Source organism: Gossypium hirsutum, chromosome A03, assembly GCF_007990345.1.
Source record: "Gossypium hirsutum isolate 1008001.06 chromosome A03, Gossypium_hirsutum_v2.1, whole genome shotgun sequence".
Taxonomy (NCBI): Eukaryota; Viridiplantae; Streptophyta; class Magnoliopsida; order Malvales; family Malvaceae; genus Gossypium; species Gossypium hirsutum.
This window is the reverse complement of record NC_053426.1, coordinates 75,166,372-75,181,445: the sequence shown is the minus strand read 5'-3', so window position 1 is coordinate 75,181,445 and position 15,074 is coordinate 75,166,372. Positions and strand designations below refer to the sequence as shown.

Sequence of the window (15,074 nt, the reverse complement as noted above, 5' to 3'; positions counted from 1 at the left end):
GCATGAGAGCTTACGTTGAACGCCTTGCTCACATCAAATCTCCCTTTGTGGCGAAAGCTCAGGCGACTTTCCGCTCCTTATGACATGGGGTTAAGGGATATTGTTTTAGAAGGGGATTGCTTAGCAATTATCTGTAAATTATCATTAACAACTGAAGAAAGATAACTTATCAGTAGTTTAATTGTTGATGGCCGTTGGTCGGCTACCGGTTTCACCACCAACTTGTGGTAGTGACTTTTTCTCTGTTGATCCATTTATTATATAGATAAGATTACTATTTAAAAAAAAATTCGATGTCATATGGAACACACCTTAAGCTTGGACGGTGAATCCCCCCTAGTTGTACTATCCAAAAACATCACAGATAATGGGGAAGTTGAGAGAATGATATCAAATGGGGACAAATATAGAGAAGGAACAATCCGGATCTAACCCTTTTTTGATTGCCATTTCTCCAATTTCAAAAGCTGTTGCACCAACAACGAACGTTCCTCGACTTTGTTGTTGTTGTTCTGATTATCTTGCTCCAAAAAAATGGCAGCTCTTTGATCTAGAAACGCAAAGTACTCACGGATGATACTATTGAAACCCCAGGTTTTGCTGGGCTTGGAATGTCCATCGCTGAAAGTGGAAAGATCAAAGGGTAAACGCTGCACATTTGAACCACTGGTGCCTTGCAATGGAAAATGCCATGCATGAGCATCAACCCTTTAATGGCCACCACCCAACTCCGAGTCTTCTCCATCCTCCTAGACAAGGCCCATATAAGAGGACCTAGGCTAACGGGCGACGCTCGAATCCACGAAAACACAACCTGCGCACTCCTTTTATCAATGAGTAATTCATCGTGACTTGTGGCCTTTATAATGGCAGCCTCAAGTTCAGGGTTCCTAAAGGAATTCCTTCTGGAAACATAGACCACCACTATGCTGTTCTTATCTTTGACAGCACCAACGGCCCTCTTCCATAGCTTCATGTTTCTTCGACCTCAACCCTCCGTCGCCCTTACAAAGCAGCGGGTTTGTCAGAGGTGGTCTTGAAGCCCCTCTTTTTGTTTTTGTTTTTTTCTTAATACAAAATTTTGCTTCAACAAACCCAAAACCGACGGCCTATGACTGGATAGAAAACTAAGCTGTTATTTAGCCATGTCTGCCTGTATTTGCCATTTGTTAGCATATATCTTCGGACAAGTTTATAGTTGTTTCTCTTGACGCATTTCTATTTTGGGAACAAATGGCTAATTTCATATACCATGATTAGATGTTAAAAATAAAAATAAAAAACACTTGAATGTGAATTATCTGGTTGGCAACTTGCTAGAATCGGTGTTATACAATAAAAGAAAGTTAAATTTCAACTGCGTACACATGAATTATGAAATTGGGGAAGTGGTGTTAAAAATGCTTACTTGACATAAGAAATTTTAAACAAACAAGGATAATATAATGATGATCATACTAGAGTACAAGTATATACATTGCAAACATACATTCAAGCATGTATACGTACATTCAATACATTCAAGCAAAAAAATCCAGTAATACTAGTACTATCAATATTATCAGTACAACATGTAACACCACACAACAAAAACAAGTTAAAACACAATTTTCAAACTGGTTTCTTCATTTCTCCCTCTCCGCAATGGCAAATAACATCATTTCCATGCGAACGCCCACAAAAGTCAGTCACCTGTCCGACTCCTACCAATTCACAATCCGTACACTAATCTATCCATACTCTTTCTTTCGTATATTCACAACACACGGTTCTGCTTCAATTAATCCAGTCTACACTTATTGCAACTATATGATCCTATCCTCTTCCTGTGATTGAACAAAAATTGTTTTAAGCGTGTGAACAACATTAACAGAAGAGGTTCAATGGCGTAGGTAAAACATACCACTTCTGGATTTCTAAACTTCAGCTATGTGGTGGAGACCCGAGCTCCGAATCACATACTGAAGTGTATGTAGATACTGTATCTTCCTTTGATATGGCCACAAAGTTTATAGGTGCTGTAGACAACCTTCTCATTTCCTTGAAGTAGCCATTTTGGCGCCCCGAGTATGAACGTGGTGTAAGTAGCTCGGGAGTTGCTCCACCCACCGAGTTCCGACGAGGTGTACTGGGAGTCATGGATCCATTTCCATTTGCTCGATAACCGTTTGTCTTTCTGAAGCTGTTACTTTTCCTTGGACTAGGTTTTGACCCATAAATGGCTTCTCTCTCTGTCAGGAGCAGATCTTGAATCTTCTTTTGGTCCTGCAAAATGAATAGAAAAGATATTGGTTTTATGCATGTGTAAGTCGTAGAGATCAATGCACACATTCAATATATGACCTGCTTGGAAATGCCATTCATTATATAAAAAGTCGCTTTAACAAGTTAAAAAGGAGATGAGAAAAGAAAGGAAAATGGACAAGGTACCAAAGGGCTAAAAGGTTCAGATAACTCGGCAACAATATTTGCACAAGCAAAAAAACATATTAAAATTACCCTGCATCTCTTCTTTTCCTCCTCTCTTTGTTTCCTTGTCAGCTTGTAGTCCTCCAGTATCGACACCAGTCGCTCCTATATGCATACAAGTATGTCATGTTTAGGAACAAGCTTATTCAGAAACAATTCCAAACGACAATGATTATGCAAGTTCACAGAATTACTGACCCCATCATATAGAAACAATGCCCTTTTTTCTTCTTCCCAAGCTAACGTTCTGTTGATCAGATTATCCACAATTGCTGCAAAGGGTACCACTATTTAGCTCAACAATACAAACATATCCATCAGAGACAGTTGGATGAATAAGAAGAATAAATACCCGGAATTTTGGTTATTGTTATTCAAGCTTTTTCTGCACGCTTAAGGTTAATATGTGCACCTCTCCCTGCATTGTACCGGTTTTCATCCTGAGATTCAAAATGAAGTTAACAACTAATGAATTAAAATTTTATATAGACAAGGTGAATCAGATGTACTTATTTTGACTCACGGAATAGTACACAAGCAATATTGAAGAGAGAAACTAAGATAGGGAAAACACATGAGACACACACAATGCTTGCTTACTTGATTGTAGTCTTCAAGCCAATTTTCTTCTTCACAAGCCAAAAGCCATCGATCTATTCTATCCATTATTTCTTTTCGACTCAGAGCTTCATCTTTAACTTTAGTTATCTGTGCTTCAATATTTGCTAAGAGTTCAGAAGGGTCTACTAGACCTGAACAACATTAGCAATATGCATCATTAACTATGTCAGCTGAAAATAGAATCAATAACAGTTTGTCTAACAGCAAGACATTGTGGCAAGGAAACACAAGAAAAATACCAGAATCAATCAATGCATTAGATTTCTCAACAGAAGTACTAGCATCAGGCTTAATATGAGTCATTCTGCAAATATCTTCCAACTCCGATCTCCTTTTCAAGACGAGTTCTTTCATTCTGCTAGCTTTCAATTTGGTGAGCCTTTCCACTTCTGCTGATGCCTGTCGAAAATACCAAAAGTTTGAGCACCGATATTCCAGTAATTAGGAAAAAACCAGATTGGTGTAGCTCAAACCTGCTCAATCATCTCAGTTGAAAGAACACCAGGTTCAGTAACTTCAGGTTCCGATAACCTAAGAATAGAAGTGGCCCTTGAAAAAATATTCTTCTCAGCTTGAGGTGAATCCATCAAGTTCCAGAGTTCAAATAGTTGACCCGCAATATCCTTCAACTGCATTTCGAAAACAGGGTTTGGATTCAAAATTTTCACAAGAAAAATCAAATGAAAGCTAGGGAGGGGTATCGAACACCTTCTGCATTCGAATTCTTCTTTCAGATTTGAGCTTGTTAATGGTCTGCTCTAAGCCTTCAAATGTACCATTGCTAATATTCGTTGATTGTTCCTGGTTAGCCCTTTGCAAGCTCGGATGCACATCACTTACGGTCTGGGCAAAATCCAACCCTAGTACCCCACAAAGCAAATGAACCTCATTTACGTATTCCAAAACCTTATGAAGGCGATCAGACTGCAAAGGAAAATGAAATGCTTATATCATCAAAATCTAGAATGAATTTTAAAGATTTTATTCAAATCCATTCAAAGAATTAAGTTCAAAGTTATGATCCCGAAAAGCATATGAACCTTGCACCCAATATGAGCTATGTATAGCGCCCATATCTTCTCCTGCATGTTATGCAGAAAGGATATAGTATTGAAGTTATGGTCAGCATGCAGCAACCAAGACTGTCAAAGGCACTACATGCAGAAGCTGCTGGTTTACCTAGTCAGCAAGCTGTTTATGTTTCATTTTGTAATTTTAAGTTAGTGTAATGTAACTTAGTTGCTTTATAACTATGTTAGGTTTATGCTTGATGTAATTTTGATGTTGATTGAGCTGATAAATCAGCTTTGTTTACTTGTTCAAGCTAATTAGCACAAGTTACCATGTGTATTAGTGGTAGTAGGTGAAGTTTAGGTCAACCTACTGTTTTGTCAAGATTGTAAACTTGTTTATGTATTGGCTTTGGGCCATTTTAAAAGTTTAATGAATGAATTCAACAAGTTTTCATCCATATGCTCTCCATTTTTAGTTTTGCTTCAAAATCCATTTGAGTTTTCTGCTTTGTTTCTCCTACAAGTCACGAGACTTGCTAAACAAGCATTCTGCTGAAGCTTGCTGCTGCTGCCTCTTGCTCCAACAATTGGTATCTAGAGCCGTATTCTTAGAGGACCTGTTGTAGTTCAACATCAAAACGATGGCATCATCAGGTTTTTCACCAGCTTCACCACCTGTCTTCAATGGAGAGGGCTTCAACATTTGGGCAGTTAAGATGAGGACTTACCTGCAGGCATTCGACCTATGGGAAGTTGTCAACTCAGATGCTGAGCCAGCACCTCTTCGAGCTAATCCAACAGTTGCTCAAATAAGGCAACACACTGATGAAAGAACAAAAAGGCACAAGGCCATGTCATGCATACAGAACTGTGTGACAGATGTGATCTTTATGAGGATCATGGCCTGTGAAACACCAAAGGAGGCTTGGGACAAGCTGAAAGAAGAATTTCAGGGGACTGAGAAAACAAGGCAACAACAGCTGCTCAACTTGAGAAGAGATTTCGAAAATCTCAAAATGAAAGAGGAAGAAACAGTTAAGCAGTACTCAGATCGGATTATGGCTGTTGTAAACAGCATAAGGCTCCTAGGAGAGCAATTCAGTGAAGCTAGAATGGTTGAGAAAGTCATGTCCACTCTACCAGAGAGGTATGAAGCTAAAATTTCATCCCTCGAAGACTCAAGGGACTTGACAACTATCTCCTTAACTGAGTTAATCAATGCCTTGTATGCACAAGAGCAAAGAAGAGCCAGCAGACAAGAGGAGCACCAGGAAGGGGCTTTTCAAGCCAAAGAAGCCTCGAGCATCAAAACTCATAAAGGCAAAAAGTTCTGGAAAAACAGGCCTAAGCCTGATGCTGCTAGGAGCAGTGACCAACTCTGCAGACATTGTAAAAGAGCTGGTCATCCAGAAGATAGATGCTGGTTTAGACCAGATGCAGTATGCCAACACTGCAAGAAAAAAGGCCATGCTGAAAAAGTTTGCAAGAATAGAAGCAAACCAAGACAGAATCAATTTCAGCAACAAAAGGCAGAAGCTCGAGTAGCTGAAGAAAGCAGTGATCAAGAAGAACATGTTTTTGCTGTGTCATGTGCAGCAAATCAGAAAAAGGGTTCAAAGGGCTGGCTTCTAGACAGTGGGTGCACAAACCACATGTCACCAGATGCAACTATCTTCAAAACCCTGGACAGAACCTGCAAAACCAAAGTAAAAATTGGAAATGGTCAGTTAATCAATGCTGAAGGAAGAGGAGATGTGCTGATCCATACCTCTACAGGTGGCAAAATCATTTCAAATGTACTTTTGGTACCTGAAATCGATAGGAACCTTCTCAGTATAACTCAACTACTTGAGAAAGGTTACTCAGTTGTTTTCAAGGAGAAAGAATGTCAAATTTTTGATCCAAGTGGATCAAATCTCATAACAGTCACCATGACTGATAAATGTTTTGAAGTAGACTGGCCAAATGACTCACATTCAGCCTGCATAGCCTCCACTGATGACTCGAGACTCTGGCACCAGAGGCTTGGACATGCAAACTACAAATCCATAGCCCGCATGGTCAATGAAGGTCTGGCAGAAAATTTCATCGATTCAGTGAAGAATGATGAGCTTTGTGAGATATGTCAGCAAGGAAAATTGGCAAGATTGCCATTTCCAACAAGCACAACATGGAGAGCATCAGAGAAGCTCCAGCTTGTGCATACAGATGTGTGTGGACCAATGAAGACTGAGTCTTTCAAAGGAAGCAGGTACTTTATTTTATTTATTGATGACTTAACAAGATACTGCTGGATTTATTTTCTAAAACAGAAGTCAGAGGTTCCATCTGTGTTCCTGAAGTATAAAGCTGCTGTTGAAACTGAGTCTGGTTGCAAACTTAGAGCAGTGAGGTCAGATAATGGAACTGAGTACACCTCAGCTCAGTTCCAAGCCTACTGTGAAGAAGCAGGTATCAAACACCAGTTGACTAATGTGTATACACCCCAACAGAATGGGGTCAGTGAAAGGAAAAACAGAAGCTTGATGAACATGGCAAGATGTCTTCTGTTTGAGAAGAATTTGCCCAAAACTCTGTGGGCTGAAGCTGTTAACACAGCAGTCTATCTCCAAAACAGGCTCCCAACCAAGGCTCTGGCTGAAAAGACTCCATTTGAAGCCTGGTTTGGGTTTAAGCCATCACTGGCTCATCTCAGAACCTTTGGTTGTCTGTGCTACACACAAGTTTCAGCTGAGAAGAGAAGCAAGCTAGATAAAAGAGCTCAAGCAGGGATCCTGATCGGCTATAGCTTGGTTAAGAAGGGCTACAGAATCCTAGAACCTGCTACAAACAAGATATTGGTTAGCAGGGATGTTGTTTTCAATGAAAAAGGACACTGGAATTGGGAGAAGGCTGAACTAGAGGCAGTGGCTGAAGATCTCGCAGTGGACCAAGTTGAAAATGATGAAAACACACCTGAAATGGATGTAGATGATGTTCCAATCAGAGGCACTCGATCACTGGCTGATGTTTATGAAAGAGCACAAGTGGCTACTGTTGAACCAAGTTGCTTTGAAGAAGCAGAAAACCAGGAGGACTGGAAGCAAGCAATGATTGAAGAAATCAGAATGATTGAAAAGAATCAGACCTGGAGTCTGGTTGATAAACCAACAAACAGGAAGATTATTGGTGTCAAATGGGTTTATCGAGTAAAGAACAATGCTGATGGTAGCCTAAACAAGTTAAAGGCTAGATTGGTTGTGAAAGGTTTCAGTCAAAGGTATGGGTCAGACTACCTGGAAACCTTTGCACCAGTGGCCAGGCTAGACACTATCAGACTGCTAGTTGCCTTAGCAGCACAAAAACAGTGGCTGATACACCAACTTGATGTAAAATCAGCATTTCTGAATGGATTCCTTGAAGAGGAGATTTATGTGGAGCAACCTCAAGGTTTCAAGGTGTCTGGCAAGGAAGAAATGGTGTACAAGCTCAATAAAGCCTTGTATGGCTTGAAACAGGCTCCAAGGGCCTGGTATAGCAGAATAGATGGCTATCTGACCAGTCAAGGATTTGAAAGAAGTCTCAGCGAGCCAACTCTGTATGTAAAATCAACTAGTGCTGAAACTCAGCTCATTGTCTCAATATATGTCGATGACCTACTGGTGACAGGAGGAGATCATGAGATGCTAAGCAGCTTTAAAGTCAAAATGCAACAGCACTTTGAAATGTCAGACTTGGGATTGATGTCTTACTTCTTAGGCATGGAAGTAAACCAAGCTAAGAATGGGATTTGGCTAAGTCAAAAGACCTTTGCTATGAAGGTTCTCAACAAATTCTCAATGGAGAATTGCAAAGCAACCAGCACACCAGTTGCTGTTGGAGAAAAACTCTCGAGCCAAGACAAGCATGAAAAGGTTTGTGAAACAACCTATCGAAGTCTAGTTGGATGTTTGTTGTATTTGACTGCTACTAGACCTGATATAATGTATGCTGTGAGTCTACTCTCGAGGTTTATGCATTGTTCAAATGAAAGTCATTTTAGAGCTGCAAAAAGGGTTCTAAGATACATCAAAGGAACTTTGTCCTATGGAATGCAGTTTACCAAGGCTGAGAACTTGAAGCTAGTTGGATATTGTGACAGTGATTGGGCTGGTTCCTTGGATGACATGAAGAGCACTACAGGTTATGCATTCAACATAGGCTCTGCTATGATTTGCTGGAGCTCAAAGAAGCAGGGAGTAGTGGCTCAGTCGACTGCAGAAGCAGAATATGTGGCTGCTGCTGCAGCAGTCAATCAAGCCATATGGCTTAGAAAAATTTTGAAAGATATCAATCATGAGCAAAAGGAAGCAACTGAGATAATGTGTGACAACCAATCAGCAGTTGCTATTGCAAAGAATCCTGTTTTTCATGGAAGGACCAAGCACTTCAACATCAAACTTCATGCAGTTCGAGAAATGGAACAAGCTCATGTTGTTAAGCTGATACATTGCAGTTCTGAAGAGCAAATTGCTGATATTTTAACAAAAGCACTAAGTGTTTCCAAGTTTCAACACCTGAGAGCTAATATGGGAGTTTGCAACATGCTAACCAAGGAGGAGTATTGAAGTTATGGTCAGCATGCAGCAACCAAGACTGTCAAAGGCACTACATGCAGAAGCTGCTGGTTTACCTAGTCAGCAAGCTGTTTATGTTTCATTTTGTAATTTTAAGTTAGTGTAATGTAACTTAGTTGCTTTATAACTATGTTAGGTTTATGCTTGATGTAATTTTGATGTTGATTGAGCTGATAAATCAGCTTTGTTTACTTGTTCAAGCTAATTAGCACAAGTTACCATGTGTATTAGTGGTAGTAGGTGAAGTTTAGGTCAACCTACTGTTTTGTCAAGATTGTAAACTTGTTTATGTATTGGCTTTGGGCCATTTTAAAAGTTTAATGAATGAATTCAACAAGTTTTCATCCATATGCTCTCCATTTTTAGTTTTGCTTCAAAATCCATTTGAGTTTTCTGCTTTGTTTCTCCTACAAGTCACGAGACTTGCTAAACAAGCATTCTGCTGAAGCTTGCTGCTGCTGCCTCTTGCTCCAACATATAGGTATAATGATAGTTATTTGAAATGTTTTTACAGTAAAATCCATACCTTCTCCTTCTGAAGAGTCTGAAGACGAGTCTGAAATTCCGTAAGCCTTCTTAGCGACAAGTCTTGGTCTTCAAGAGTTAAACAGCTAATCATGGTATCATTTGGATAGTTGTAACCAGAAATTTCTCCACTGATCTTTTCAATTTGATTCTTTATATCTGTAAATTGCTTTCTTCTTTCTTCTTTCTTTGTCCTAAGATCCTCAAGCAGTGGAGTTATAGAAGCGAGTTTTTCTTTTAATGGTGCCATCTTCTTCTCTTTCTGAATCTGTGAGTAAGAATTAGAAACAAAATTAGCAAAGCAATACCATAAACGAAATTATGAAATGGAAAGATAATCCAATGCCAGATACCGGTGAATGTAGATTGAGCTCTCCAAGAGCTGCCATAAGTGTTGCAACCTCAGCTTCCTTGGCGGCAACAGATTGATGTAGACGTGCCTTGGCATTGGCAGCTTCCTCGACCTTCCGGCGGTATACTTCTAAGCATTCCCTCTCCAATTGCAATAGCATCCGGTCTTTATCAGCTTCACTTTCACCGATGTCGCTCCATATTTGCTGCTCTCAGGAAAAAATGAAAAAAAATTTTAAGAGTTGAAACGTGCATTGGATTCTTTTTCAGAATTGAGATTCAGAATCTTATCAGCTTGCACGTGAATTTTAATTAACAAGAAACTTAAGAGAATGAAAACAGTGAACCAATGACAAAATTAATCACAATCCTCAACACAATCATACCTTATCATTTGCACAACTTATTTCCACAAACTTATGTACATATGTATTTACGCATGCTTAAAGAAAAAGCTAATCAATCAACAAAGTCCATCAAGTTATTCTTACTGAAAAACAAACATCAAAAGCAAAGATTAATGCTCTATGAGACCGTAGTATGCTAAACTTTTAGAAACAAAGGGAGTGAAAATAGAAAATTCAAACTAGCAACGATAAATTCTTCATTAAATTAAGAAATTCAAAACAATCCCTTGAAAGAAACCATTTAGAAAACCATTAAAAGATCCTTGCTTTACAAAAGACCATGGCAGTGTACTAAAATTAAAAAATAATAATTTCAGTGAACAGATCAGTAGCACAGGAACACCTTTTTAGCCTTAAAGCAGAAAATTGAAGGTCATTTTTCTCTTCAGAAACCCAAAAGGACCTTGAATTCGTCGCTATTACTAGACTCATTATGATACACGAGTTAAATAAACAGGAAACAATAAATGCTTTTAACTTTTAACAAAGGCATTAACTTTTTCAAACACCCATCATGTAAAGCAATTTCAAAACAAGAAACAAGACAACCCATTTCACTCCTTTCTTCCCACCAAAAAAAGACCAGTGTTTAGTAGGAAGAAGAAACTCAAATAATTTGTGTTAGGATCGTCCCGATTAAGCAACGAACAAGTAAAAATAGTAGAAGAAATTGAGAAGATGAACACACAAATTTAACGTGGAAAAACCCCTCAAAAGAGGATAAAAAACCACGGGTAAAGATAATTTTACTATAATGGCAAAAGAATGAAGAGTACAAAAGATGGAGATAAAAACTAAACCCCGAAAACCCGAAAAATAAAGAACCCTCAAACGTAAACACAAAATTCTCTGAATGTGTTATGAGTTCTAATCTAATGGGTATCACTTAATTCTAAGATTGTAAAGGAGCCTATTTATAGGCTAAATTAGTAAATCAAATAAACTATACTAATAAATGCTAAATATATTATACTAATAAATACTAAATCTTCTAGAAAGAAAATATATTTTTGTTTAACTTGACTTGCAAGCAATCTCTTAGAATTTGGGTCACACAATTCTAACAATCTCCACCTTGACACGAATTCTTTCAATGCCATCTTTGCCAAAACCCGCCACGGGCCTATCTTGAACTATGCAGGGAATTAACTGAGTCGAATCTATGCTTAGAAGCTGGAAGACTTCTAGCCTTCGACTTGTGCACAGCCAAATCAAAACTAACCCGGGTCTGATTTTCACGAATACAGTGCCCTAACTTTTCAAAACCTGCATCCAAAAGAGAACCTCTCTTCAACGAAACGGTCATACCTTTTTCCCTCCTATGACCAAGTTGCCTCCGCTTCAAATGAGTTGACTTTGACTCCGTAACGGACGAGGGACGTCCGATTTCACCGGTCATTGTAGAACCTTCCAGAATATAAAGACTGCCGGTTCTTTTACCTTTTAACAAAACGAGAGCTCCACGAGATACTTTAATGTCGCTCGACTCGATGTTGATTCTACATCCTTTCAAGTCTAAAATACTCAAGGAGATGAGATTCTTTCGTAAATCAGGTACATACCTGACATCTGAGAGTGTCCTAATCGTCCCATCGTGTATCCTAATTTTAACAGTACCAATACCGATTATTTTACTAGATGAATCGTTTTCCATGTGCACAACTCCACCTTCAACTGAACTGTATGTGGAGAACCATTCTCTATTAGGACACATGTGGAAAGAACATCCTGAATCTAGGATCCACTCAGACGTAAGCTTGGAGTTATCGCTCGTTGATACTAACAAGAAATCATCACCGCCTTCATCGACCAAATTAGCACCAGCTACATCTTCCTCGTTACTCTCAGCAGCTCTTTTATTTCGCAGTTTATAACAATCTGCTTTGACGTGACCTAACTTTTTGCAATAGCGATACCTTTTGTCTTGTTTCTTTGATGCTACCAAAACGGAAGCTTGTCTATCTGCTTTGCTATTCAAATCAAACTCATTGTCGAGTTTGTCTCTACTCAACAAATGACCCTTCACATCTTCGAACGAGAGTTTGTCTCTGCCATAAATCAGGGTCTCCCTGAAAGACTTGTATGAAGAAGGTAAAGAGCACAATAATAGCATAGCTTGATCTTTATCGTCAATATAAACCTCAACGTTCTTTAAATCATTTAAAAGAGTAATGAATTGACTGATGTGATCTTTAAGAAGCTCACATTCGTTCATGCGAAACGTAAATAGACGTTGTTTCAACACTAAACGGTTAGCCAGAGACTTAGTCGCATAAAGAGTTTCTAACCTTTTCCACAAGGCGAATGAGGTATTCTCCATCAATATCTCCTGCAATACTGTATTCGCGAGGCACAACTGGATTGCAGACAAGGCCTTTTCATCAAGCTCTTCCCATTCTGTTTGATTTAGATTCTCAGGCTTTTTCCCTGTAACAACCTTTTCAAGCCATTTTGAACTAGAATTGCCATCATCCGAACTTGCCACAGATTGAAATTTGTCTCACCATCGAACTTTTCAATTTCAAACCTTGTTGCTGCCATCTCTGACCGGGCTGATCTATGAAAGTTAAACTAGCTCTGATACCACTTGTTAGGATCGTCCCGATTAAGCGACGAACAAGTAAAAATAGTAGAAGAAATTGAGAAGATGAACACACAAATTTAACGTGGAAAAACCCCTCAAAAGAGGATAAAAAACCACGGGCAAAGATAATTTTACTATAATGGCAAAAGAATAAAGAGTACAAAAGATGGAGATAAAAACTAAACCCCGAAAACCCGAAAAACAAAGAACCCTCAAACGTAAACACAAAATTCTCTGAATGTGTTATGAGTTCTAATCTAATGGGTATCACTTAATTCTAAGATTGTAAAGGAGCCTATTTATAGGCTAAATTAGTAAGTCAAATAAACTATACTAATAAATGCTAAATATATTATACTAATAAATACTAAATCTTCTAGAAAGAAAATATATTTTTGTTTAACTTGACTTGCAAGCAATCTCTTAGAATTTGGGTCACACAATTCTAATAATTTGAAGGCAATAATTAAGAAGACAGAGAGAGGGCAAAGAGGACCTGAAGTTCTCTGAGCAATTCATTGCAGCTTGTGCTTGTACGAGCACTGGTAACTAAAGGACTTTCAAAGGCCAACATTTTCACAGATCCTTCTCTCCCCAATGATTCAAAACCAAAATTTAAAAGTGAAGCCCAAGTTGGAAAAAGGAACACTCTTTAGCTGGTTCCCGGAACCAAAGTTGAAGAAAGGAAACTCAAAAGGAAGGAAAGTGAGAGGGAAATGAGTAGACATGAAAAGTCAAAAAAGACATTGCTTTGAAACAAACAACCTTGGCCTTCTTTCAGATCTGAAAAGCTTCAAATCAGAACACCCCCAACAAACGCTGTTTCTAAATAAATTGTTTCTTTCACCAAACTTTTTTTTTTTCTCTCTTAAGGAAAATGCAAAAACATTAACAACACCCACCAAAAAGGATCTGTAAACAGAATATGATAAAGGTAAAGTTTTGTTCCTTTATTTTTATTTTTTGGTTCTTCCTCAAAATTTTTGAAGATAAAAGAAGACAGAGACAACAATGATTGGTAATAAAGAAAGGAATTCTTAAGCTTTTAAAAGTGAGATAAAAAAAAGGGGGTTTTGCTTAAAATCTCTAGGGTTTGTCTAAAATGCCAATGTAGTACTACTACTAGTAGGTTAAAACTTGAAAGAGATTATCAAAGAAGAAGAGAAGAAGAAGAATAAAAGATCTGTTTTTTTTTTTTTCTCTCTTTTTTTCTTGGGTTTTGGGTCCTGAAACTGTTAAACACTCTTTGAGTTGAAAAAAAAAATAAAGTAAGTACACTGAAACAAAAATCCAATCTTTTTTTTCCCAAATATTAAATAATTGAATTATTTTGTTTGGAAAATAGTAAGAGGAAGGAACCGATGGGAGATCTATGCTTCCTGCATCGCTGACCCTCAGCGTGAATAACACATCCCAATAAAAACTGGGTTTTGGCGGTTAAAATCAGGCTGGCGCGTGGGATGTCTCGCATATACCTTTTATTTTTCTTCTGTGACGACCGACTCTTTCTCTTCTGGAGGTATTCCAAGGTTTATCATGCAAATAATGCATTTACTAGTTTGGTATTATTTAAAAAAAATAGTATTTTAAGTCCAAAATATATATATTTACGAATAAATCAGTTTTAATAATAATAATTAGAAAATAAGACATTTCCAATATAAATTAAAGTTTCTGGTGATGAAGGTGCGAGAATGGTGGGATGAAAGTTGAAAAGAGAAAGGCTTAACTGATAATTGCCCAATTTACTGAAATGGAATTGTTTGTGGTTATGACTATGTACTTTGGTTGGTACTTGATAGATACAAGTAGGTTGGGGTTTTTTTCCCCCGAAAGCTTTGGTTTACTTTCTTACTTTCAAGTATTCTTTTTTTTTTTTTAATGTGGATGTCTTTAGCATTGATGTTTAGTCGCTGTATGGGTTTTTTTTATTGTTTAATTAAAATGAAAATTATATTCGTCGATGAAAGGCATAATAATAATAATAATAATAATAATAATGTTATTGAAGAGGCTAAAATAAAATAAAATACAATATGATAGGTATGTTTGATTGACCTATGATCTGCCAACATTAATAACATCATTTTATCCCAATAATCATATAATTATTTTCTGTTTGGTGCTACCAATATTTAATTCCAATGAACAACTAACTAATCTTAATATAATTAAGGAAAATAATTCAAATTTTTTTTCAAATCTCCACTTCACCATTGAATGGATTAAGTTTAAGCAGGGAGAGGAAGACAAAGACAAAAAAATAGCTGGCCCTGGAGAAAATACAGGGTGATTGACCCTCTACGACAGAGACGATATGGGGGGCGGGTGGGTCTAATTGTCCCCAATAACTTTTATAACTTTCTTTCTTCCTATTCCATATTGTAATATATATAATTTCACACTCAATCCTTCACTTTTTAATAACTTCATTAAATTTCACAATTTTTAGATATTTGATAAATACATTATTACACTACATGTTTAGTAACTTTAAAAATGACATGTC

At 37.7% G+C, this 15,074-nt stretch overlaps 2 pseudogenes across 1 annotated transcript; both read right to left on the bottom strand.

The window, feature by feature from the left end:
- Positions 1-257: 257 nt before the first annotated feature.
- On the bottom strand, positions 258-1,129 carry LOC107888209 (putative clathrin assembly protein At1g25240; annotated as a pseudogene).
- A 773-nt stretch (positions 1,130-1,902) lies between these two features.
- Positions 1,903-13,799, bottom strand: LOC107887457 (65-kDa microtubule-associated protein 6-like; annotated as a pseudogene). Its single transcript, XR_005916086.1, has 11 exons — positions 13,062-13,799; positions 9,577-9,780; positions 9,225-9,491; positions 3,799-4,014; positions 3,564-3,719; positions 3,330-3,489; positions 3,070-3,221; positions 2,822-2,909; positions 2,668-2,741; positions 2,500-2,574; positions 1,903-2,265 (listed from the first exon to the last, which is right to left on the bottom strand). The product of XR_005916086.1 is annotated as a 65-kDa microtubule-associated protein 6-like (transcript).
- Between the last annotated feature and the right edge of the window lie 1,275 nt (positions 13,800-15,074).